Raw genomic sequence first — 26319 nt, 5'->3', positions numbered from 1 at the left:
TTTATAGCCCAAATGTCATGGTTCTTTTGTCACTGCTGGGGAAAATAGATCTTCAGAGAAAGATTGAGGCATTTGTTCCATTTTCCTTCCATTTATTATCCTCTGCTTTCCCACCTCCTACTCATTGCCTCCATTTCCTCACCTCTTACTTCTCAACTCTCAAAACTAGCTGCTTGACTAAAACTGCTTTCTCTTGAGTTTACCAACAATCTCTTAACTGCCAAATTCAGTGGTTTTTCCTAGCCATTTATCCTTCATGGCCTCTGTAGTTTTTGATGGCGTCAACCATCCATCCCATCAGGGATACCTCTCTTTTTTCTAGTAAGTTCTTAAGAATTGTTGTACTTTTCTAACCTATCCTGAGTGAACTTTATAAGATCATTTTATTTTTCCTGTACCTTAAGTGGAGTGGCCTTTCAAAGTGGTATCAAAACCTTCTTTTCTCTTTCTATATCCTCATTCAGTGAGCTCACTAGCTCTCATGAATTCAATTATCATCTTACCCACTAATTCCTAAATTCATACATCCAACCTTAATCTATCTCCAGATTATCAGGCTCCTGATACCCACCCTTTGTGGAAAATATCTATCTTGTTGTCACAATTGGTACATGAAATTTATTATCTATAAATCAGAGCTTATTATCTTTCCCCCTAAAACTAACCTTTCTTCAAATATTCTGATTTCTTTTAAGGCAGAAGTTCTCTTGATCTATGATGTGTTAACTAGTTTTTTCTAATTTGATAATTGCATTTTGATATTATTAATTTCCTTTATAATCCTTCATATTTTCATTTGTACATTTTTAAGTATTATTGGCCAAAGAAAATGATAAATATCAAAAAACTGTCAAAGAGTGTTATGACACCCTAAAATAAGAACCCTTCTGCTAAGAAAAAAAATCATGTTTTCAGTCATCCAGATTTATAACCTAAGAGTTCTCTTTATTCTTTGTTCTCTCTCACTTCCCAGTTAGTTACCCAGTCTTATATAGCAGTTCTTCCACTACATCTCTAATATCTATCCCCTTTTCTCTGCTCTGACTAGTGAGGAATTCTTATCCCAGGAACACATTTACCAATTTGATATAAATTGAACAACCAAGCACATGGATGAGGAGTGAAGTAGTTAGCTCGATAGAATGCATATTTTTTAATAATGACTTTGTTATAATAGAAATAGAATCCTTAATAAGCATCATATCACAGACTTAGAAACAAAATTGATCTCAAAGGTCTTTGAGTCTAATATTTCATTTTACAAATTGGGCAACTAAAACATAGAGAAACTAATTTACTTGCCCAAGGTCACAAATGCAGAATATGGAGAGTTGAGATTCAAAACAAAGTCCTCTGACTCAAAAAGAAAACTCTTTCCCCTGTACCATGCTTTTTCTTTTTTATTGGATTACTGATTTGAATTGAATAATCTTTCTTTTCTGCTACTTCATTATTTCTGGTATTAAAGTGTTTATTGTTTGTTTTTTTTTTAGGCAGAGGATAGAAAGGCTAACTATTTGAGACTGGGGGTCATTTTCCCCCTCTGTGTTTAAATATATTACTATATCTGAATAGTTTACTTCCTAGTAACTTCTGGAAAGATTATTCTTCTATTACTGAGTTTTTCTGTACTTTACTGGGTTAGTTCTTAGAAAGGATGCTCAGTTTGATGCTTAGCTTTTCCAAAATGGCAGAACCTACCATACTGTTCCTCTATTGACAAAGTGTTGGAAAAGCAAAGACATCTCCACCCTATGGTAAGAGAGTGGAATGGCACTTTAGTGGACCATCATAGTTCTGATTTAACTTAATAGTATATATTTTATTTGTAGAGTGTTAATATTACAGAACACTTTCCTCGCAAACCTGAGAGATAAGTAGTAATATCTCCTTCATTGCCATTTTACATGTGGTGGCTGATCAACTCTTCACTCTTTTTTACCTCCCATATCCAATCTACTCCCAAGACCTGTCAATAATATCTTTACATCTCTCACATATACCCCCTTCTCACCACTGACTTTGCCACCATCTTGGTGCAGGCTGCCATCACCACATTCCAGTCCATCCTTCACTCAAATGTTAAAGTAATCTTCCCTAAAATGTAGGTTGGCCCATGTCACCCCACTACTCAGTAAACCCCAGTGATATTGAGTAAAAAATCCTCTATTTGGTATTCTAAACCCTTCATGACTTGATCCTCTTCTCCACCACTTTTCTACATCTCCATTCCTTTTTTCCCCCATCTTATATGCATCACATCTTCTGAAATCCAGTGACATTGGCTGCCTTGTGGTTCCTCAAACAAGACATTCTGCCTCCAATTCCAGGCATCATCACTGACTCTACCCCATGCTTGAGATGCCTTCCTTTCTCATCTCTGCCTCCTGGTTTCCTGGCTTCCTTCAAATACCAGTTTAAAAACCAGTTTCAAAAGGAAGCCTCTCCCAATCTCGCTTAATTTTAGTGCTTTTTCTCTGTTTATTATTACCTAATTATCCTGTATATAGTTTGTACATAGTTGTTTGTATGTTGTCTCTCCAGTTATACTATGATTTTCTTGAGAGCAGAGACTAATTTTTACCTCCCTTAACTCAGTGCCTGGCACAAAGTAGGTATTTAATAAATGCTACTGACTTATTAGGTGAGAAAATTAGTTACCCACTTTCATACAACTCAAGAGGAACAAGCAGAACTCTACCACTCTGACTCCACAGCTGACAACTCTTTCCCACAATAAATACTTATAGACAGTGTTCTGTCTACAGGCACTACAGAGAATACTTAGGACCATACCTGTTCCCTCATGGGCAAGACAAAAACTGATAGATGTATGACTGCACATGGGAACAATTTGTATCCATGTGCTTTCATATTTGAACAAGCAAGATCTGCATTCACCTAAGCAGACACCAGTGTTCCTATATCTTTTTGCTTATCTGAGTCACCTTCTTGTTGTTTAAATTAGGCATTGGGGTTCCATTTCTGTTCTACTCTTCAGCTAACTTCATCCATCAAAAGCACTCTAAGGCATTACTTAATTCAGAATTACGTAGTGGGCCTCAGGAACAGGTCTAGGATTTTTCAAAGTTTTCCAACCAGAAAAATGTGATTTCTCCATTCTCTTAGTCTCCCTTACTTCCACCCCCACCTGGCCCATGTAAAAATTTTAAAAACATAGTCATTGTACTGAAAATCACACTTCTAAAAATGCAAAATTTTCTCAGGAAACACTTTTACTAGCAAAATTTTAAATGTTTTAATTGAAAGTATAATGTATAGTATAATTTGTAAGACTTTCAAATTGATCTCTGAGGTGGAAGAATTGTCACTGAAATGGAAAGAGGCTGGTTTAGTCATTTTTAAAAACATATTTTTTTCTCTTTTCCTGCTAGGATCAGCATAAATGAGAATCATTATTTTTTTTGGTATCTGTGTTATTATTATTATTATTATTATTATTATACCAGAAGACCTGTAAGGGAAGAATGCTGAAATCTGAATTAAAAATAGCATTTTTATGTCCTCCCACTCACTGTACTTGAGAGCACTGTGAATGCCTTTTATAAATGCAGACATTCTGCCTGGCTAGATAAAAGAAGCTGTCACTTCATTTTCATAACGAAGTCATTCCCAGGAGAAATTCATTGTTTTAGCAATAGAATTTTTCTAAAAGGTCTCTTATTTTGCCTGAAAAAGGTAACAAAAATGAACTTTTGAGAGCTCATTCTACAAAACAATTAGGGAAAGAGGTTCTCTCCCTTTTGATGTGTTGGAAGTTGTATGTGGGAGAATCCCCAGAGCCCTGATATTAGGGTAAATCAGGAAGGTTGAGAGTAGGGAGGGAGGAGATCAAACCCATTAGCCTCCCTAGACAAAAGATAAGAGTGTGCCATTTGTCATGTATATGTGTGTGTGTGTTCTAGCAGCTATTTAACAAAAATAAATTATTTTTTAAAATAATTTAAGTATTGATTATTCGTTTTCATTTTAAAGAGACAAAAGTATCAAGAACAAGGATGCTCTAATTGGAGTATGTGAACTATTTTTTAGTTGATAATTGTACTTAAAGATAATTGGTTTCTTTCATAATTCTGTGTATTTTATTTTATAACATTTAAAACATGATTCTGAGGAGTTCATTGTTCAGTCATTTCAGATTTATCTGACTGTAATTCCATTTGGGATTTTCTTGGCAAAGATACTAGAGTGGTTTGCCATTTCCTTCTCCAGCCCATTTTACAGATGAGGAAATGGAGGCAAACAGGGTGACATGATTTGTGGAGGGTCACACAGTTGGTCGGTCTTCCTGACTCCAGACCCAGTGCTTTTATCCACTGTACGACCTGGCTGCCTTGAGGAGTCCCATAGTCTTCCCCAGCCTGCCAAAGGGGTGTATGTTTTTTTTTTAAGAGATTTATCTAGGATAGGTGTGATCTTGGGGATTTTTTGGGTGTCACTGAATCTTTGAGTATCTTGTGTCCGACCACTAATGTCAGCTTCTTAGAGAGGACTTGGGAAAAATGTGCATATGCCTTGCAGAGTTTGGACTGTAAGTGTTCCAGAGCCTTCCATTCATTGATTGCTTTTTTTGCAATTGGTCTTATTCCTTGAACTTTCTATATATACTCTTTCCTAGCATTTCTGCAGCCTTCCACTCTGTGGCATTATTTATAACATGCTTCAACAGGCAGGTGTATACATTTAGGAACTTACAGAAATGGACACATACAGACTCAAGCCCCAAATAATGAATCAGAGTTTCCATTCATAGAAAGGAAGAAGTAAAAGAGTGAATAATCACAATTCTTAGCTCTTCTACACCACACCAAGCAACCCACATCAAAGTATACCTGCGCTGACTGTTTCAAAAGGTAATCCCACATTTAATGCCAAGTGCTATTTATCTCTATTACTTAGTGTTCATGGCTTGCCTGGTTGAAAACTCTGTTTTGTGCTAGAATCGTTTTATTAAACCGCCCTGCAAAGGAGTGAGAGTTTTGAAAGTACTGTTGTTTTAAAACATTTTTGTTCCAATTTCCTTGGAAGGTCAGAGTACTTATCCACATAGGTTCTCTCCAAAGTGGCAGTAAGAAAGAGGTTAAATACTACAGATTTTCCTTTATAAAAGAGAAAAAGAAAAAGAACTTAAGGAAGCAAGATCAGTGAGGCTGATGTAAATGAAACTACAAAATACCTACTGATCACTGAGTGACTTTGAAGTAACATAATTAAAAGTGTCACTAACTTTATATTTTAGAAAATATTTTTGTAGTTAGTAGCCTTCAAGTGACTATATTTCCTGATTCATTAACTGTTACTTTTCAGTAAGGAAGGATCTGAGGACAGATTTGAATCCAGGCCTGGCTTTCTTTCCACTGAGTCATTTAACTTCCCCCCCCACCCCCCAGTAGACCTTTTAATAATCCTCTTGGTCTTTTGAGGTAAAAATATCCTCATTGTCAGTGAGAAGTTAAATCTTCTTTCTGTGTGTCTTTTAGGAGACCCACAGTTAAATTTAGAGGCCAGCCAGTATAGATTGAGATTATCCAATGTATAGGTTACTTATGCCATGTTTCATCTCAGCACAAAAGTAAACTTTTGACTTTTCTCCCAGGCCCTTTCCTTCCCCTCATTCTTTGTTTCTTTAAATGACACCATTTTCTCCTCTCTTCTTCCTAAGGTCTTCTAGTCCTTACCATCTGCCCTCAAGCCCTCTATGCTCTCCAGATCCCTCCCTTGCCCCTCCAGTTCTATCCTCTGACTGCTGCCATCACCCAAGGATGCCTGGGCCTTGCCTTCCAATCAGCTGTTTCACTCTTAGAATTTTTTACCTTTCAGTCTACTCTGTTGCTTAATCTTCCTTCATGTGTTTTAGGGGTAAAATTAGGGGATATGACTGAATATATTATATTAGTGGTCGCCAGGGATTTAAATTCAATCCCAATGAAATACTCAAGTCAGTATGGGATTTTATGGTGGTTTATTTACAATAGAAGGAAGAAATAAAGAAGAAGGAGAAGAGGCAAAGGGTAGAAGATCTGTTCTGGCCTGGACTAAGCTAAGAGGAGTTCAGCGGCCTTAGCCAAGGGGCCTTCTCAGAAGATTAAATTTAGTTGGGCTTCCAGCCAGGAGGCCTCCTCCAAGATGAGGGGCCTCCTCGGAGGATAGTCCCTTCAGAAGGTCAAGGAAAAGGGGAGTCAACCTTCTCACTCACCAAGGTTGATTCAGGGGAAGTGCCTCACCTAAACCACTCTGCAGACTCCTCCCAGTAAACTCCACACCAATTCCGCTAAAGCCACAAGCATGCCAAATGCCACCACAGGTTCCCAACACCACAGAGAAAGAGTTCACAGGAAGTGATGTGAAATATAATGGCAGTTCTTTACTTCACTTCCTGTGTCTCACATGTACCAATGGTGGCTTAAACTTGGCTTAGGACTGCCCAGGGGGTCAGTCAGTTGTTTCTGATTTGTCACTTGCTAGCACATGCCTGTCATAGGTCATCCTCCCCTACTTACATCCTTAAGTGGGGGTGTATCCATTCCTGGTTGCTAGAATCCTAAAGACTAAGCAGGGTGGAGTAAAACTAAAATTCACATGTGCTTTCTCCTGCTATTAGAGTGTGAGCTCCTTCAAAGCAGGGACTGTATTGACTTTTGTATTTGCATTCCTAATGCTTATAGCACATGGCAAATGATTATTAATTTTTTTCATTCATTTCCTCACCCTCAACTATTGTTAAGGCTTGTTGATTCTTTGGCTACCATATGTGCTATATTCCTTTCCTTTCCATCACACTACAGCCCAGGTTAATTCAAGCCCTCATTATCATGTACCTGAACTATTATAATAATTCCCTAAGTGGTCTTCTTGTCTTTAATACATTTCTTTTCACATCTAGTCTTCTTATACTTTACAGTTCCTCAACACACACATGCATGCATGTGCACAGACACACACACACAAACACACACACACACACACACACACGCACACACACACACACACACATACTCTTCAGTGATATTGGCATCGTTGCTATTCCTCAAACCAAACACTCCATTCTATGGGTTTGGTCTTTTTCACAGTTCTCCCTCATACAACAAGAGCTCTCTGTCCTCATCTCCACCTTCTGATTTCCCTGACTTTCCTAGCAGTTGACATAGTACTTTACATTCTAAGGAATTAAATTTTGTGGTTGGCCAAAATCTTACTCCTTTTCCAGTCCCTCTCAATTCTAGTGCCTCCCCTCTGTTAATTATCTCCAATTTATCCTGAATTTATCCTGCATAAAGCTCATTTGTACATATGTTCATGTGTTAACTCCTTTATTAGACTGTGATCTCCTTGAGACTGGGGACCATCTTGCCCTTCTTTTTATCCTCAGTGTTTAACATAGTGCCTGGCATGGGGTGAGTGCTTAATGTAAATGTTTGTAGACTAACTGCTACCCTAGGAATTAATCTTTCCAGTGAATTAGTTGTTCCCTTTACATTATTATAGATTCAGAAACATGTGGTGGATTCCCATTATCTATGGGATAAAATGTAAATGCCTGATAGAGGCATTCAAGGCCTGCCACAGCCTGCTTCTCCTTTAATTTTCTAGACTATTCTCTTTCTACTGTCCTTTGTCTACCCTATTAGAATGTGAGTTCCTTGCAAGGGGGCAGGGAGAAGGGAGATTATTTTTTATATTTATTTTCCTAGCAGTTGACATAGTACTTTACATTGTAAGAAATTAAATTTTGTGGTTGGACTAAATATATGAGAATTTTAAGATAATATACAGTACACAGTAAGGACTTAATGTTTTATTATTTATTAATTTGCTTATCTTTCTATATGTTATTTCCCTCCATGGTTCTTTTAAGTTCCTTGAGGGAAGATATTGTTTCATTTTAGTTTTCTCAGCATCCAACATAGTTCCTGGTATTTTTCTTTAACTGAATATTTAATTTCTTCAGAATAGGGACCTCTCCCTTCCTCTCCCCCAGGAATTTCCTTTACCCCATTTTTTACCCCATGCAAATCAGTAGCTCCTCTTCAATTTACAACCAGAGAGTTGCCTAGGGCCATTTTGAAGTTAATTAACTTGCTCAAACCAGCATATATCCATCCGAATTTGAGCTCAAGACATAACTCAGATGTCAGTTCTCCATTTATAATGCCATACTGCCTTCTAATTTCTGGCACATAGTAGGTGATTAATTTTTAAAGAACTTAAAAATTAATTGATTAAATCTAATACTGTCACCAAATTGGATTATCCATCCTCATCTCCTATTCTCATTCTTCTCTCTCCCGTATTCCTAGCATGACTTTTTCCTTATTTGATTTTTCTCATTGTACTGACTTTGTCTTCTTTTTCTTGAGCTAATACTAAAATTAATTTATGTTCCACGAACATATTCTAATTGATAGCAAGGAGGAGATAGCCCAAGGCATCCCAGAGGCCAACAGACTACCAATCTGGGAAGAAAACATTGCCATGATAATAATCTATGGATACAATGATGATTTAATCACACCATTGAAATTAAGTTAAATGTGTGACCTTCCTAAGTGGATACTTTCCCCATTTGTTTTCCTTTCTCTCCCTATGCCAATGGAATAAACACCTGTTAAGGAACTTGCCTTGAAATCTGTCTAGGAATTTGTCCTGTGGTAAGTGTCCTAGAACTAGTTAATCTTTCCTGGGTGTCTATTAGTCTCAGGCCATTGTAAATAACATTTATAATTCTTTCAAATCGAGCTCTTTCATGTGGAAGAAACATTTCCTAACATGGCAATTACTAGCAGTCCTATTTCTTATAGGTCCTAAGGAAAACTTCACTTCTGAGCTGGATAAAGAAGCTTTCATATAACCTTCTATTGCTTCTTAGAGTTTCTTTATATATATAAAAACTACGCTTTGTTTATTTCTCTGGAGGTGGACATGCACAAATTATTCTTCAAACAATATTTCTGTTATCATATAAAATGATCCTTTGGTTCTGCTCATTTCACACTTCATAATGGAGTTTCTATAATGATTAGTATGCATGTTACTGGAGGAAGATTCTCCAAATAATGCCAGTAGAGAAGATAAATATAGGGCAAATACATATTGCACAAGTCAGTGGGAAACTGCTAAACCAAGTTTTTTCAAAATTGGACAAAATGTTTCCTGATATTTAAAATATACTCTTTCTCTAGTGCTCTGTCATTCTTTAAGTTCATTAAAGTTATCCCTCCCCACATGTACACTGTGACATTGTGATTAAATGCAAACCCCAAAGATCTCAGTTCCTTAGTTGGGGGTATTCTCTGGAAGCTTTGTCCGAAGCCCTTTCCTTTTCTCCTTCTCTGCTATCTCCCTTGATGAGCTCATCAGCTCAGTGAACACCTGAAAAGGTTATTCCCAGATCTGTATATCCAACCTTGATATTTCTCATGAGTTTCAATCACTAACTGCCTTTTTGATATCTCTACTTAGATGTCCATAAGCACTTCAAACTCAACAGGAATAAAATAGCTTATTATGTTTCTCTCCAAACCTCACTGTTACTATCTAGGACACCCCATCTTCCTAGTCACCCAGTCACTAAACTGCATTTTCATACTTGATTCCTCTTTCACATTGATTCTAAGTATTAATTGTGTTGCCAAGTCTTATCATTTTTATCCTAATAATATCTCTCATATATGTCCCCTTCTTTCCCTGCCCATAGTTACCACTCTGGTGCAGGCTCTCATCTCCTCCAATCTGTACTGTTGAACTAGCCTCCAGCTTGTCCTCCTTTCATAAAGTCTATACCCTCTCCAGTCCAGCCTCCTCTTATTGAAGAAGTAATTTTTCTGAAAGTGAAGGTCTAAGTATGTTATTCTACTCCCACCTGGCAAACTCCAGTGATTTTCTGTTCATTACCTCTGGGTACATAATGTTTTGCTTGTCATTTAAAAGCCTTTTATGACCTGGTTCTTTCCTACCTCTCCAGTCCTCTTGTACTTTATCCCCTGTGCATGCTTACTGGTCCTCTGTGTTCCTCATCTGTACAATCCTCCATCCATTGACTCCATTTCCTAATGCCTGGGATGCTTTAATTCCTCACATCTATTTTGGCTTCTTTCATGATTCAGCCTATCTCCGACCCTCTGCAGGAGGTATTCCCACTTCTCTTCATTCCCACCTTCTCTTTGATATTGCCTTCTACCTCCTCTGAATGTATTTTTTTTTTTGGTCCATAGTTGTTGGCATGTTGATACATCCATTAAAGTATGAACTCCTTAGGGCACAGAGGATGAGTTTGCCTTTCTTTGTATACCAGGTGTTTATCACAGTGCCTAGCAGAGAGAAAGCAGTGAATACACTTTATTGATTGTTTTCTATGCCCAACTTTTCCATCAAAATGGTTTTTTAGAAAAGTCACCTCCATTTTGATATTATCTTTGCAAATGATATAAGATCCTGGTCTATATCTAGTTTCTGTGAGACTACTTTCCAGTTTTCCTAATAATTTTTATCAAATAGTGAATTCTTATCCCCCTAAAACTTGGATCTTTACTTTTTGTCAAATGATGCCTTCTCTAATGGGGGGAGGAGAGGAAGGAAGGAAGGGAGTTAACTGGGTATTTTAATGTAACCACAAATGTTTAATGTAACAAACATTAATTTTAAAAAGTCACATGCAGGGACTATCTAAAATATATATAAGATAGCAAAACTGATTCCAGAATGAAAGTTTAAAGTAATTTAGATTATTTAGTCTAAAGAAAGCAGGGCACGATAGAACATGACTCTGGTTAAGTGACAGACTGTTATTTGGAGAATGGTAACTTGATACCCTCTGCTTTGTAGTCATCTTTGGGGATAGAAAAAGGCATACATTTATAGCATGGAGATTCCTGTTACATGTTTCTCTCTTTAAAAAAATTATTTTTCCCAATTACATGTAAAATCAGTCTTAAAATTTATTCATTTTTAAAACATTGAGTTCCAAATTCTCTTCCTTCCTCCCTCCCTTCTTGAGATGGTGAGCAATTTTGATATAGATTATGCATTTGCAATCATGCAAAACATATTTCCATATTAGTCACCTGTAACATGTTTCTTAAGTAGTTTGGATAATTTCAATTCAACAAGTATTTTTGATTACCTACCATATGCCTTGCACCATGCCCCCAAAACTGCCACCATAGCACTTATATATATATATATATATATATATCCTTATCCTAGAGACTGATTTATATGTATGAAACCAAGAACAATATAATAAAATGTGTGTTTATAGGAGTGTAAGATAAGAGGCATTCCAACAAGGGGGATATTCAGCATAAGTCAATGAGACCTGAATTCAGATTCCATCTCTGACCCATAATAGCCATGTGACCATAGGCAAGCTCGTTAGCCCTTAGGTCCCTCAGACAATCTGTGGACTTTAAGTTATAAGTTAATGATGGGGGCATCTAGATGTCGAAATAGATAGGGTGCCTGGCCTGGAATCAGGAGGCCTCAGACACTTCCTAGCTGTGTGACCCTGGGTAAGTCACTTAACCCCAATTACGTAGCTCTTGCCTTATTTAGAGTTGTTGCTAAAACAGAAACTAAGGGTTAAATTTTTAAAAAAATTATCTTTTTCAGATTTTTCAGAAAAGGGGAATTTCCATGTTTCTGTGCTGGGGAATTCCCTTTACTAATGAAATCTCAGATTAGGATCAAAATGCCCATCCAACTGCCTTCCCCCAAGCAAGGACACGCATATGTGTGTGTATACACATATATACACACATGACAATGCAATAAATTTGATATAATCAGCACATAAAGTCGCTGGTACAGACAGAAAGTGATATGCAGAATGAGGAGGAATGTAGTCTATATTTCCCTTCTCTGAAGAGAGAAGGTACTTGTCAGGCTGGAGAAAATATTCTCCATGCTTACCTTTGGGCAGAGTATTGGACCAAATATTTTCCAAGAATTGCTTCTGTCATTCTTTGTTTCTTTGTCTGCCCAGCTTTTCCTTCTGCTGAGATCAACAAAGAAGATTGTCTTAGGGAATGGCTGTAAACTCAGACTAATGTGTCATGGACCATGCAAAGTTTAGATGTCTAAAGTAGAAGGAAATCTTTTTTTTTCTCCTAGGATCCCTAAATACTCAACATCTTCCCCCCCCCTTTTGGTGGATTGGTTTGCTTCAAAGTTTAAATCTTATATCCCTTTGATAATTATTACTCTAGAAATGACAATTAGTTTAATGGTATGGTGGAAGAATATATTCATTAGAAAATCTGTGAAGATAGCATAAGCTACACAAATGATATAAGTTAGTCTCTTCATTCATAGGGAAACATGAATGAACCTGTCCCAGGCTCTTTTAGGAAACCTGAAGGGAAAGGGGAGAGGAGAGAGGATTACTGATTTACTTCAGATGAAGAATTAAACCAGGGCAAATCCTGGAATAGAAAGAGCCGTGGAAAAAATCCAAATGAGCCTTTTATGTTGGTGGGTCGAGGTGTTCATCTTGTTCAAACCAACCAACAAACAAAAATGACACTAGTTTCAAGACCAGGAAAGAAAACTGCCAGGGTAGCACCCCAAAAGCCTGGACTCTAAGGATCTGAAATTTTCCAGCTGAGTGCCTGTGCCAAGATATTTTCACCATTCTGAACTTAATCTTTCAAATGTAAAAGCAGGGATATTCATTAAACTAACTACTTCCTCCATTTTTTTCCACTGAGGAATATACTTTATAAACCTTAAAGCACCATATAAACTGGAATTTTTCTCATAAATATGTGTTGAATTGAGTCAAATCCTAGGCTCATGAGAGAAATTATGAAGGACTTTTCATATCAGAGGTTTTTAAGAGAAAGCATCTAACCTTGACTTGTCAAGTTGATTTTTCCGAGATTGGGTCCATATTTTTAGACTTCTATTTTAATTATATTCTTCTATATTTTAACTAACCACTTATTAAATGTCCCTTGCTTTACAGAGCATGTTGCTGGATAAGGTATGACATTCAGATAAGATACAGACTCATGTAGCTTTTATTATATTACATTACATTATAATTTAGTAGGAGGCATGTGGCAAAAATATTATGCAAAGCAGTTCAGTAAACATTGACTAAAGCACCTACTTTGTGCCAGGCACTGTGCTAAGAATCAAGGATATATAAAAAAGAAGATGACCCACGCAGGCATTGAGGAGCATAAGCAGAAAAGAAATAGATGAAAGAACTACTTTATAGTCTGAACCATCATCTTTGCCTCAGCTGCATTTTTAAATTCTTTATTTGTAATTACATTTGTCGGTGCTTTTTGTCAGGTCTAAAGTTTGAGAATAATTCATTCTTGGTTTCTGATGTGTCAATTTCAGCCCTAAGGTTTGAGTGTAATTCATTCTCGCTTTTGATGAGCTAAGTGGCAACTTGTCTCTGTAGCAAATATTTGCAAGCCCCTGATGATGACACTACAACTCCCACCTGTGTCCTCTGTGTGCTTGTTAGCCTGGAAAAAGAAATAATGAATGTCAGCTGTGGGTGATTAGGATTTCCTGGGGTGGGTTAGTAGAGGGAAGGACCCTAGCTTAGCACTTAAAATTCCATGTTTTTCATAGTCCCTAACCCCCAAAACCACTAATGTGAGTTCCTTCACCTCAAGTATGCCTCTCAAGGGCACACAAGTCAAAATAACTTGATAGTATTGGCCCAGAAAGAGCTATTCCTGGCTGCACTTTAAAGGAAAAGAGAACTATAAGAAATTCAGGCGTGTAAAACACTTGTGATTAGGACATGAGTAGATCTTTTCTTTAAAAAAAAAAAAGTCCAGGCTTCCTTGAGCAATGGCCTTGCTGTGGCACTTTTCAGTATGTGTAAGCGTTATTCTCAGTGGGTGGATATGGAGGACAGCCAAGTGGAAAATTTCACAGCACCATAGACACATACCATGCACACAACACAGCAGACCGACAATATCAACCATTCACACAGTGTATTCCAAGTAATGAGCCACCACCAAGCACTTCATTTGCCTCACCCCTCCCTCTACACATCCATTCCCTCCTCCCTTGCTGTTTCCCCCCTCTCTGTCTCTACCCTTTCTTTTTTTCTTTGTCTTTTTCTCTCAGACTCAGAATTCTTCAGTGTCTCTTCCTCTTCCCACCCACCCCCTTCTGTAGAAGAAAAAGCTTTAGCATTGCTGATGGGGAAGAAGATGTTTGGGTGCTGGAAGGATAATGACTGTTGGTGCTGAGCCACCCTTACATTTTATGTTCTAGCTCAGTGTTTGTTCAGTAACAGGCTTATGACCACTAATAATACTTTGTATTTACATAGGGACTTTCTTCTCAGGAAATGTGATCTTCTTAATACCCCCAACAGCCCAGAGAGATAATTGCCCCATCCATTCTACTTCAGATGGTAAAGCTAAGGGTCAGGACAATGTTGCAAACTTATCTCCAGCTGATTCCATTAACAGACCAGAATCCTCGTCTACTGAACCTTACAACATATGGAGTTATGTGTTAAAATCTTAGAATCTTTACTTTAAAAAAAATAAAGGAAATCAAACTCCAGCTAATAGAGAAGAATATGTCTGTTCAGAAAATGTCATTTAATACATTTTCCTCTTTCTGATTTTTTCTTTCCTTCTTAGGTTTTTTCCTCTTTCTTATGAAAGAGAAAAGGCACCTGAGCCTCTGAGCAATCCAGCAACTTCTGAAAAATCTCCATGGTGAAGAATAAGCCAGGACAACCTGTAAAAGGACATAGTGAATGTTGTAAGTTAACAACCATAGTATGGCATCTATAGTAACGTGATTTGTCAAGTATTCTGATTCAGTGGATTTGACTGGGCCAGAATGAAAGGCTAGTTTTTTAGTTATTATCAACTATTTTTTTTTATTATGGACAGAGGGAAGAGATTTTTCATGGAAAAGAACTTTTTGCGCACAATCTTCATGATCAGTTTATGGAGTTAGAGGGGAGGCATTACTAAATCTCATAATTCAAACAGAACCATTTCTTTTGCTAAAGGCCATCTGCTTTATAGTGGCTTCAATAAACCAGGCTGTTGAAGATTTATAGTGGAATAATTAAGGAAAAAAGAAAAGAATAATAGTTTTAAGATGTATTGAGTAGCCAAGATTTCTGCTCAACTAGTATTTTTATTTGCATGAGGCTTCAGTGGATTTAAATGGACTTGTGACTTTTGTTAAACTGAAGGTATGCAAATAGGAACGTTTTATTATGTTTCTTTGATTCCAAGTTGGCATACTGTGGTCAGTCTTAGGTCACCAGAATGGGATTTTGAGATTAGTTAAATCTGTGTGTCAATATCCAGCTGATTTTCATAAAAAAGTTATAGTTTGAATACTAAGGAGGTAGAAGCCTTCCCCCCTTCCAACTGAGCTTCATGAAACCTAGAAGTAACATACCACTAGCTATGGTTGGGTCATGTGAGGCTACACTCAGGAGTTTTGGTGTGCTTTTCTGAAACATGTAATGAAAAGAAATTCAGAAGAAATTTTTCATCAGTAAAAAATACCCCCCAAAAAACAGAAATTATCTTGGGTTGGGAAATGGGAATCCTGGAAATATTTAGATAGCTCTATATTTTCATCATCCTCACAGATACTCTCTATGCCTGTGTTGATTGCAACCTTCCATGCCTTCTTATCCTTTTCTGTAAGTCCTTCACAAAGGTGGCCTTCCCCCAGTTCTTTTAATGCAGGGTCTCAGTCTTTTTTGTTTTGTTTTCTTGTTTTCTTGGATGGAGGGGTCGGTGGTGTGACAGAACCCTTTGGAAGTCTGGTGGAAGCTAAGAACCTCTTCTTAAAATAATGTTGTAAGTGCATAAAATAAAACACAAGATCACAAAGGAAATCAATTATGTTGAAATATAGTTATCAAAATATATCTTTTTAAAAAATTTCACAGACCCCAGGTTAAGGATCCTATTTTAATATCTTCTGAGTTCCAATGTACTGCTATCAGTTATTTCTTAGTTATTGCACTGTGTCACTTACAAAGTGCTTTCCCTAATATTAACCCTGTAAAGTCAGTAATGCAAATATATTATCCCCATTCTTCAGGTAAAAAAATTGATATATCTTCAGCCCACTTTCTCTTCTGATCTCATTTGTTATTTTGCCCAACCATTTCTGATTGCTCTGCATCAAGCAAGAAATGATTATTTATCAACAACAGTAACAGTTAACATTTGTTACACCTTAAGGTTTCATAGTACTTTGCATGTATTATCTCTCTTGAGCTTTTCAATCCCATGAATTTGACTCTACAGAATCCCATTTTGCAGAACAAGAAACTGAGACCAAGAAAGGTTTAGTGATTTGCCCAGGCTAGTAAATGTTTGAAGTAGAACTTGAATTAAAGACTTCCTGACTCTAGATTCAGTACTTTATTCAGAATACTTCACAGCCTCCTCTACCGAGTTGTTGATACATGCCTACCAGAATTATTTTAGGTGCTCGGAATACAAAAGCAAAAATGAGACAGTTCCCAGTCTTAAGTAGCTTATGTTTTGCTTGGATTGATCACATATTGCCCTTTGGGTTACTAGAAATTTCAGTTCTTCTTCGACCAAGTTTTCTATGAATGGTGGCCACCACAGAGCACTAGGGAAAGACTAGTGTTAAAGGGTTGGCTTATGCCATCATGAACAATGTAGAATGACTGAACACATTACACATTTTCAAGATTTATTCTTGCTTGATCTCCTTCTGCTTGTCAAATATGTGCCTAGATTTAATTTCTTCTATATTGCCTCTTCTAGATATGTACAATTATGTACACATAGGTGCATTTATATACTACTTGTACACCTATATCCATTGTATACACACATGCATACATGTGTAGACTTTCCTATGCATAAATGATACAGATGTGTACACACTCACATATAGCTAGCACGTCACTGATACAGCAGGCTGCCTATCCAGCTACATAATAATATGAATAGGTTATGGTTTTTATCTATTTGGGGTAGAGTGGGGATCCACAGTGAAAGCTAGGCAGCACTCTTTTGTAACGTTTTTCCTATTAAATTTATTCAGAAAAAGTGAGACTGCAGTGAGAATCAGGGCTATACATGGGCAAGAGGTTAGGTAGCTCTGTACATGGGTCTAGGAAGTGGGAGAAGCCTCCAGAGAGGCTAAAGGTTTTGTTTTTTTCTTTAATTAAAAAAATACAGGGTAGACAGCCCCACCCAGAGTAGTGGACGTGCAGTGTTCTCAGGCTTGTTATAATTAATTAATATAATGTCATCCTCAAATAAGGATCTCAAATCTGGAGAGACTCATCATTGTTAGGGAATTCTTTTTTATTGAGTTTCTCTGGAAAATGACACACTCATAAACCTTAAACTCATTCCTTAAAAATGATGTTTCTAAATTCCCAGTGCTTCACAGATAAAAACTTTTCTGTCTTTCATTACATTTTGTCAGTTCTCATATATTCAAAAAAGGGAGTTCATGTTGTAGGATAAGAAAAATATTATGTTTTTAATGTTAAATGACATTATAGATATTCATTTTGAGTAGCCTTGCTTTTTTAAGTTTATCTTATTTTTCCTTATTTTTAGGTTACTACTTTGGAAGGTACATTCATTCTTTCCACCCACATGTTACTCCATTGCCATGAATTACTCTGTGGCATATGTCATATGTATTGATTAGCAAGTATGTGTTATATGCCACAGAGAAACAACAGCCTCATCTGAAACCCTTTGATAATAAACAGTCTCCAAGTGTGTGTAAAAAGTTACTATATCACCGAAAGTAGCTAATTTATCAGCAGTAAATAACTTATACCCTTGGGGAATTGGGTTCAAAGAAAGTCACAATGATACTTGAATATTTTTAGTTGTGAAATGTTTCTGGATTCAGGCAGTAGTTAAGAATTATCCATCATCTGATTTTAAAAGGGCAATTTCAGTTCTAGTGGAGCCAAGTGCCTTAAAGAAGGTTTATTATATTGTACTATATTATCTTCAAGTTAACTTTTGGATATTCAATCTATTCTTTTGTTTAATCATTCTTTCTCATCACTTACAAGATGCCCTATAAAAGGTTTGGCATTAAAAGGAATTTTTTTCAAATTTATGGACTATAAATTTTCAGATGCCACAATCTAGGCTTAAAGTAATTTTAAAATACTTTTGTAAGCTGAAGAAGTCAAGAAAGAAGTACAAAGGGCCAAATTCCAGAGAAAGCCCTCATTACCAAGGAACCAGGCTTTCTTTGGCAAACTACCCTTTTCTTGGGGGCTTTCTCTGCTTTTTTAGTAAATTTGGAAGTCACTAATCTTTCAAAATCTTTGTGCATTTTTATGATATTGAGATCATATTTTCCCCTGGTTTTGATACAATGATCACCCCAAAGTCAGTGTTATTGTATGCCATTATAGTTGAAAAGCCAGTGACGAAAATGTATATTTGCTAAAAAGAAGAGAAGTAACTGGTTTGTTGTGGTTTAAATACTATCCCTTCACTCACTGTGAGTAATGTTTTCATCTTCCGAACTCATTGTAGACAATAACTCAATCAAAATGAATTGGGGGTATTCTTTTACTAATCCTTATTTTCCACCTGCCTATTACATAGTGAGCTTAGCTCACAGAGGCCCAAAGCTAGGATTTTAGGATAGGAAAGAGATTCAGCTGAGGATTGGCAATTTGATATAATGGAAGAAGCCCTGAAATAATAATCAGGGAACATGGGTATCAGTCCTGATTTTGCTACTGAGGGACCTTGGGCTCCACTTCATAATTTATCCCTTTGGGCCTTTATAAAATGAGGGGTTTGGACTAGATGACCTTTAAAATCCTTTCCATCTCCAACATTCCATGATTTTGTAACAAGGCAATACAGCTGAACCCCCAAATCTGCTTGCTACATTCCTCAAAAGGAGTGGGTTTTTCATAAGATTCATTCACAGTCATTCTAAAAACTCAGGGATTTTATCCTGTCATAAAAACAGAAGTAAATTACTCCCTAGGAGTTAAAAGATCATCTTTGCCTTCTATCAAAGCACCATGGTGCCATTTATTAAACTACCTTACCCTGGTAATCCATAGGTATTAATTTTCTTTCTTCAGAAGAGAATAATTTTTAGTAAAAATAACTTTTAATGGATCCAAGTTTGGAACCTTTTTTGGAACATGAAATCTGTGACACTTTTGAACTTAATTGGTTCTAAAGTTACCCCAGATTTCCAGAATGTTCCTAGCTATGTTTTAGAGGATGTTAAGTGTAGAAGCAAAGGGTTAGCCAGGGTTTTTTCCTGAACTTTCTCCTCATACTTCCTTAAGTAAAATGTGCCATGTCCATGGATTGTATGTGTATGGGATTAAACTTCTTGTGTACAGGCCTGGGCCACACCAGGAAGAGACATCCTGAAAGGAAAAAGCAGGCAGCATCCGAGATGGTTCATGAAAGAACCTTGACCCTCTGCCAGGGTGGAATATTTGAGGCATTTTATCCTGTAGATAGTAGCAAAGCTGTTCACAGTTGGACAGTATATTCATCTTTCTCCCAAAGACAAAATGCTAAAGATACATAATGTACATGGTTAAATGAAGAGCTACATTTTCTTTTAAAGTGAATTTCAATAGAGTCCCAAGGTGTCTGCTTTGTATCTACAGAAATTTATGTCATAACTTGATTTCCTCTCCTTTTTTTTTATTTCAGTGACTTACATTGGTCGATATTTGAGAGGAACCTTTGGTGGCTATTTTTTTTCTCTTAATCAAATCATTTCATCGCCATTTACATCGACATTCATTCCCAAAGTAGGAGCTGACTCTAATGCATTCTCTCTGCCTAGAAACTCACTGTTTATTGAATAACATAATTTTCATTCTATTTATATTTGGACAATACATGTTCTTGGAATCAAAGAACTGTGTGCTGGTACAAATTTAGATGTCTCAATGTCTTTGCAGTGTGGAAGGAAGGGGTCAAAAATGCTTTCTTAGGAAAGAATTATCCTGTACTGCTTTTTAGGATTACAAGAATAAATATCTCTTATATTTATGTGTATGATGAATTTTCTCTCTTAAGGGGGAAAAAACCTGCTCTGGAGTGCTAGAATTATTTTGTTTTGTTTTTCTCTAGGGAAGGGCAGGATGACAAGAAGACAAATGCCACTGTACCTATTTATGCTGTATTATGCTATCTTTTTTTAACCTTGAACAGTAATAACTGAATTTTTAATCCCAAGGTAGGAGAATTATACAAATATACCCCCTGCCCAGTATACATAAGCACACACAAACACAGAATAATATAGGAAATACCCCTATGTGCCTGAGTGAATGTGTTTCATTTCCTAGATTTAGAATAAGAAGGGAACTTGTAAATCATTGAATTCAACACCATCATTTTTCAGATGAAAATTCACTCCTCTAGCCTCTAAATTTTGCTACTCTTTTTATTATATAATTTAGGAAAGATCAAGTAGTCAAGGGCCAGAAGGAAGGAAGGAAAGACCCCTGACAGCATAGTAGAAAGATAAATGAGGGGAAGCTAGGTAGGTGGCTCCCTGGATAGAAAGCCAAGATTGGCTTCAAATCTGGCCTCAGATACTGTCTTGCTGCCTGACCCTGGGGCAAATCACTTAAGCCCAGTTGCCTAGCCCTTACTCTTCTTCTGCCTTGGAACCAATATTTAGTGTCTGTTCAAAGATGGAAGGCAAAGGAGAGACAGACAGACAGACAGACCAACAGATAGACAGACAGCCAGAGAGAAAAAGAAACACAGAGAGACAGAGACAGAGAGAAAGGGGGAGGGGGGGATGAACATTTTTAGTAGCTAAACTCCTTTGAGACAACTAACTACTTTTACTTTACATAGAGGTTGGAGCAAATGATAGAGCATTGAATCTAGAGTCAGGAAGACCTGATTTCAAATCTATCCTTAGCTGTGTAATCTGGGGCAAATCACTTAATCTCTCTGTTTGCCTTAGGTTTATCATCTGTAAAATGGGGATAATAATAACACCTACCTCCCAGAGTGTTATGAAGATCATGAAATAATAATTTTAAAGAGCTTAGCCCAGTGCCTGGCACATAGGAAACACTATATAATTGTTAGCTACTATTATTGTCATTCTTGTTATTTAAAGTTCTACCACTCTCCTCTAATTTTTTTTTTCCTCATTGACACTCTGCCCTGATGCTGACCATCCTCCCCTGCTTCTGTTAAGCTGTTTTTCTGGCACCTCAATCTTTGGCAGGGCCCATTAGTAAGAAACTCCTTCTGGGAATCTGATGTCAGAGCCCCTTCCTGAATGGGCTGGCAGGATTTAGGGCATACCAGGCACACCCTTCCCACCTCTTTGCCTTCTCCTAAGGCCACGCCTCCTGGAGCACAATGGCAGTAGCTACCTCAGTGGGATGGGGTGGGGGAACAAAAGGAAAATGTTAATGAACATCCTATTAGTGGTGTTTTGAGATTACCCAGAAGCTCCCCAGGGTTGCTCTAGTCCTGGAGGCAGGATTGCCACATGGCTGGAAGTGATGCACTACTGTGTACTTGAGCAAGGATGAGCTATTTTAAAATCCTGATAGAGAGTTGATGGAAAATCTTGACATTCTGTTTGAAGTTTTGAATGAGTTGGTTTCCAAGCTGGTTTTACTCCCTGCGTACTAATAGCCTCAGGGCCACAGTTCTTTTTTTCTATCAGAAAATCATGTGGCCACTGACAGAGATAAAACTGGAATTGTAGCTCTTTTAGAATAATGCCCTTCATTGGAGATATTTTATGCATTCACATGAGAAAGGCCATGGCAAAAAGAGACCCCTAGAAAAATAATTGCCTCCAAGCACTGGTTACTCTAGCATTACAAACTGAGTACTGGAGGGAGACCATACTCTGTAACTAAAATGGTCTTTCCCTAATGATATGTCTCTAAAGTGGACCTTGTACAAGCCACACTTCACAATAGTTGTGGTTGCTCCAGGTGTCTTCTTCACCCTAGAAAGACATTGTAATAAGTTTTGCAAACTTTCTGCAACTTAGTTTCAGTAATTGCCATGTTTTGTCATTGCAACTAGTTGAGATGCCTATTTTGTTGCTGACTGTATTATCAGTCTCAAAAGAACTAGAATTAAGCTCCATATAGTTCTCTTTTTTTATACCCTTACCTTCCATTTTAAAATTCATGCTAGGTATTGGTTCTAAGCAGAAGAGTGGTAAGGACTAGGCATTTGGGGTTAAGTGACTTGCCCAGGGTCACACAGCTAGGAAGGATATGAAACTATGTTTGAACCCATCACACACTTGTACTCAGGACCTCCTGTCTCTAGACCTGGCTCACCTAGCTGTATCTCCAAATAGTTTTTAAGTAACTTCTTTAATACTTCTCAGTGCTTACACTTTAGTAATAGGGAAACCAAGGCACAGAGCAATAACTCATTCACCTTTTTCACCTTTCTGACAGTGCTTCCTAGAGCACTGTATAGAAAGAACCATATGCTTAAAAAGATGAATAAACAATTTCATGGCTCCAATTCTTTTTGTTACTGCAAAATATTCAGTTTACTTGCAAGGAATATATTTAACAAAATAGAACATATTTATTATCAGTTCTGAATTGTTAGCTCTGGTAAATTATTGACAAGCTAATTTGCTATAAATATATTCTTGGCCTGAAAGAGCAAGAGTATATATTTTCCTATAATGTCCTAAAGATAAAATATATTCATTATCAGGAACCAAGTGATTCTATTGCATGTTTCAGAAAAAAGTAACTTTCAATTAGGAGAAACCCCCTATTCATTTTTCCTAATAGGTAATAATGCTTCCTGCTCGAGGTTATGTGGGAGTGTTAAATTTCTGGGTTTTTTAAACCATTATTTCTATTTTCATAATATGTTTGTGTCATTTATAACAATTGGTTTCAACGTCAGAGTAATATCTTTACCTGAGCATGTTATAGTAATCTAAAATATTGATGACATATAACGGATCGTCTTCCTCCTACCTTCAGAACTTTCAAAATTAGTTGTTCCTAAATCTTCATTCAAGTATCCATTTGCCAAGGGCTTCTGCTTTAATCCTTTGCCCACTTTCTTCTTTAAATACTGTTTCTTTTTGTCTCTGCTCTTGCCTTTCAATTTTCCTTTGGTTCTCAAGGCTTCACCCCCTTGGCATCATGGTACAGTCTTCCCAGCATTCTGTCATATTTTGCCACTCAGAGTAACCTGGGTCACCATTTGACTTTCTATGACATCCCTTCATTAGTACTGCTCATCAGTGGAGTGTGGCATCATGTCTCGGAATGTCGAAGATGCTGCTTAGAAATGTAAAGACCCTCTGTTGAAAAGTTTTTTAAAGTTTCTATCAGGTTATTCTTTTATTCATTTTCCTTTTCTCTCAAGCCTTTGTAGCTTCCAAAGAAATGAAAAGTTGTAATTTCTCCAGGGCTAAAATCCTAGACTTTGATAGGAAATCCTTATGCCTGGGGCTGCTACGTGTTGCTACTGGCTATAAGCATTGTTGAACAAAGAAAACTAGGCACAAAACTCATACTCTTCCCCTACCATGGCAAGCCCTACTTTCACAGTCACCCTTGCCTTTTCTTCTTTATCTTCTAAGAGGAGGTGTAAGTTTCATACTCTAGAAAAGGGATGGCTCTATTTAAACAAATAGATTTTTTTCCTTTTGGGCAAACATAGCTGCTCATCTTCCTTCTCACTGTCATCTATCGGCTTTAAGATTTCCTTTTCAGGAAACTTGGTCATAGTGTATCATTTTCCTACATTGACAATTTTTTTCCCCAAATGAGAGGGGGATTCATTTTCTCTTCAATATTTGTATTTGTAGGAGATCTCTAGAATGACCATGTTTGATTCAGAGATTCAAGGTGTGGAGTATGCTCTGGGTTAGCTCATCTTTTTTCTTCTTAAAATTTGTCTGTGTATGAGAGTTTCAGCTTTATTTTATTTCATCCAGCCTGCACAAAAAACTCAAGGACAGAATATTAAGGCTCTGGATTGTTTGGTGAGCTGAGGGTAGGTACAGGTTACAGTTTGGATCACACTGTCTCTAAGGGAGCCGATTACCTGACAATCAGTATCTCAGTGGTATCTTCAGAGTTTGCAATCCAGGTGCCACTGCTGATCTATTTCTCTGTTCCACTGGTGACGCCATTAACACCTAGCAACATGCAGGAGCACCTCTAAGGACTAGTGAAGGGGTAGCAATGGCATCAAGAGTCCTCAGGAGGGTCAGAAAGGAGTTAAGAATTAGGCCTCCCTCACATGAGGATTTTCCATTTCCTTAAGCTGGGCAAGCTTCCAGAAAGAGAAGTAGGTATCTTGAGAGTGTCATTTACTATGGATCATGGCCCATAGAGCCCTCCTGGTTTGCGATATCATCCCATGGAGAATAACAAAGGTATTCATGTCTATTCCAGGTTTGTTAGCTAGCTGTAGAATTTAGTAAGGGCCAGGCCAGGTTGTTACGTGATCTCAGAAAATGAGATGGTATCAATTATTTTCTTGGGAACAAGGCTCATGTTTCTGGTTGTTAATCAGCACTAGCATTCAGAGTAATGGACATGGATAGATGTTTAGGAGGCATCTGATGGCACAGAGGTCAAAAGTGGGGAGAGACGAATTACTACAGTTGCTTTTGGCTTCTTTTCCTGTTGACAAAGCTTGAGCTGGAAGTAGACCTTTGTAACTGGAGGAGCTGCAGTTCTACTCAGCTCCAGTCATTTGTCCAAGTAATGCTTTAAAGTAAAACTCCTTACTCTTACTTTTTGATTATTCTTCTCCCTTTAATTTCATCCAACAATACAATTCATTTAGCTTCCTTTTCTGATATTGGTGTGATAGAAAAGAAATCCCCTGGATCAATACCAAAAGCTTCCTCACTCAGCTTCTTTTGGATATCTTGGTGACTTCTTTATAAATGTGTTCTATGGTAGATACCAGGATAACTCAAGTTGATATTTCTGCAAAAAAAAAAAAATTATTGGGAATGATTCTGAATGGATTAGCATAGAGATGGAAAGTTTTCCATGGTTTTCAATGGAAAGGAAGACATGTTCCTTTGTGCAACTCATTGTCTGGTCAGGATGTTATATGCAAGGTAATGCCATCAATGAATGGGTTATTGTTCAAAGCACATGGGATTTCCACATAAAGAAGATCCTTTTTTTCTTATTCTTTCAGTTTTAAGGGGTTCTGTAGTCATCTATCTTCGTTTACTAGTCATCCTCCTTTCTCTGGTACCAGATCATACCAAGGGAGATAATTTCATGTCCATGCATAGGACATGGTCTAGTTATGGTTGGAGAGGAAAGATAACCAAGGGGAAAGAATAGAGATATAAAAGAAAGAAAAAGGGTTTTTGTTTTTATGTTTTTATGTCAGTGGGGGTGGAAGAAATCAGAGCTGGTTGCAAATGAGTGTTAACAGAATACTTTGGTTTGTATAGGTTTCTTGAAAATAAAAATAAAACCAACTTCTTTTAATAAGAAGACAGATCATCCCACTTATCAGCTGCCATAAGAGTTTAAACAATGGTACACACTGTGGGTGACTGAGGCAATAAATACCTGCTAACAATGTTTTGAGCATGTGAGAACTTTAGGTTAACGTCATTCTATGATTAAAAATTGGTGATAATGTTCTTCATTTGCTTTGGTAAATGGATAATGAAGATAATTCTTCAAAGTCAAGATGGATAATAAAAATATAAAGAATGTGTTCAACTTTACTTTTCCCTCTATCTTATTTTTCTTATTTATCTTTCTCTTTCCTTTCAGCCTTTCTCTGTTCACAATGTTTTTGCTCATGTGTACCTGCCTTCTCGAGTCCCCTCTCCCTCTTGTTTTTGGATACCTTTCCCTGACCCTCCCTTTTTATTGCCTTATTGGGTATATATACTAAGTGTGGATGTTATTCCCACTTTGTGTCAATTCTGATGAGAGTAAGGGTCAAGCATTGCCCAGGACAATGCTCCCTTCCATTGAGATAATTTACCCCCATTTTTTTTCTCCTTTTTCTCTTTTCCCAGTTTCTACTACTCTGTCCTCTCCCTTCTCCACCCCCCACATTAAGTAAAACAACCTGATTTCATTAACACAAGTATTTGCTTTGGATTTGAGTGAAAACCCTTTGCCATTTCACCAACTTTACTCAGGATCTTCCCTTTTTGTTCAAACCTTGGTCAGATGGACAGTGTCGTGAATTGCAAAATCACATTGGATCCAATGGAAGCTTTTATTTTGATTCACCTTATTTCTGTTCAGATTTCCAGAGACTCATTGCTAGTGCCAAAGCAGAAAAAGTTAAG

General features: G+C 37.2%; 1 protein-coding gene across 12 annotated transcripts in view; it reads left to right on the top strand.

Moving 5' to 3' along the window:
• The window catches only part of ATXN1 (ataxin 1), a 543129-nt gene that overhangs the window by 320491 nt on the left and 196319 nt on the right, over window positions 1-26319 (top strand). For all 12 annotated transcript variants that reach the window (XM_016431756.2, XM_056823470.1, XM_056823467.1 and 9 more), the window contains one exon: window positions 14646-14769. The gene's annotated coding sequence lies outside the window, so the exon portion shown is untranslated. The remainder of the gene's footprint in view (window positions 1-14645; window positions 14770-26319) is intronic.

This window comes from Monodelphis domestica, chromosome 3 (assembly GCF_027887165.1).
Source record: "Monodelphis domestica isolate mMonDom1 chromosome 3, mMonDom1.pri, whole genome shotgun sequence".
In the NCBI taxonomy this organism is placed as follows: Eukaryota; Metazoa; Chordata; class Mammalia; order Didelphimorphia; family Didelphidae; genus Monodelphis; species Monodelphis domestica.
Note: the sequence above shows the minus strand (reverse complement) of the source record. Positions and strands in the feature narration are given on the sequence as shown.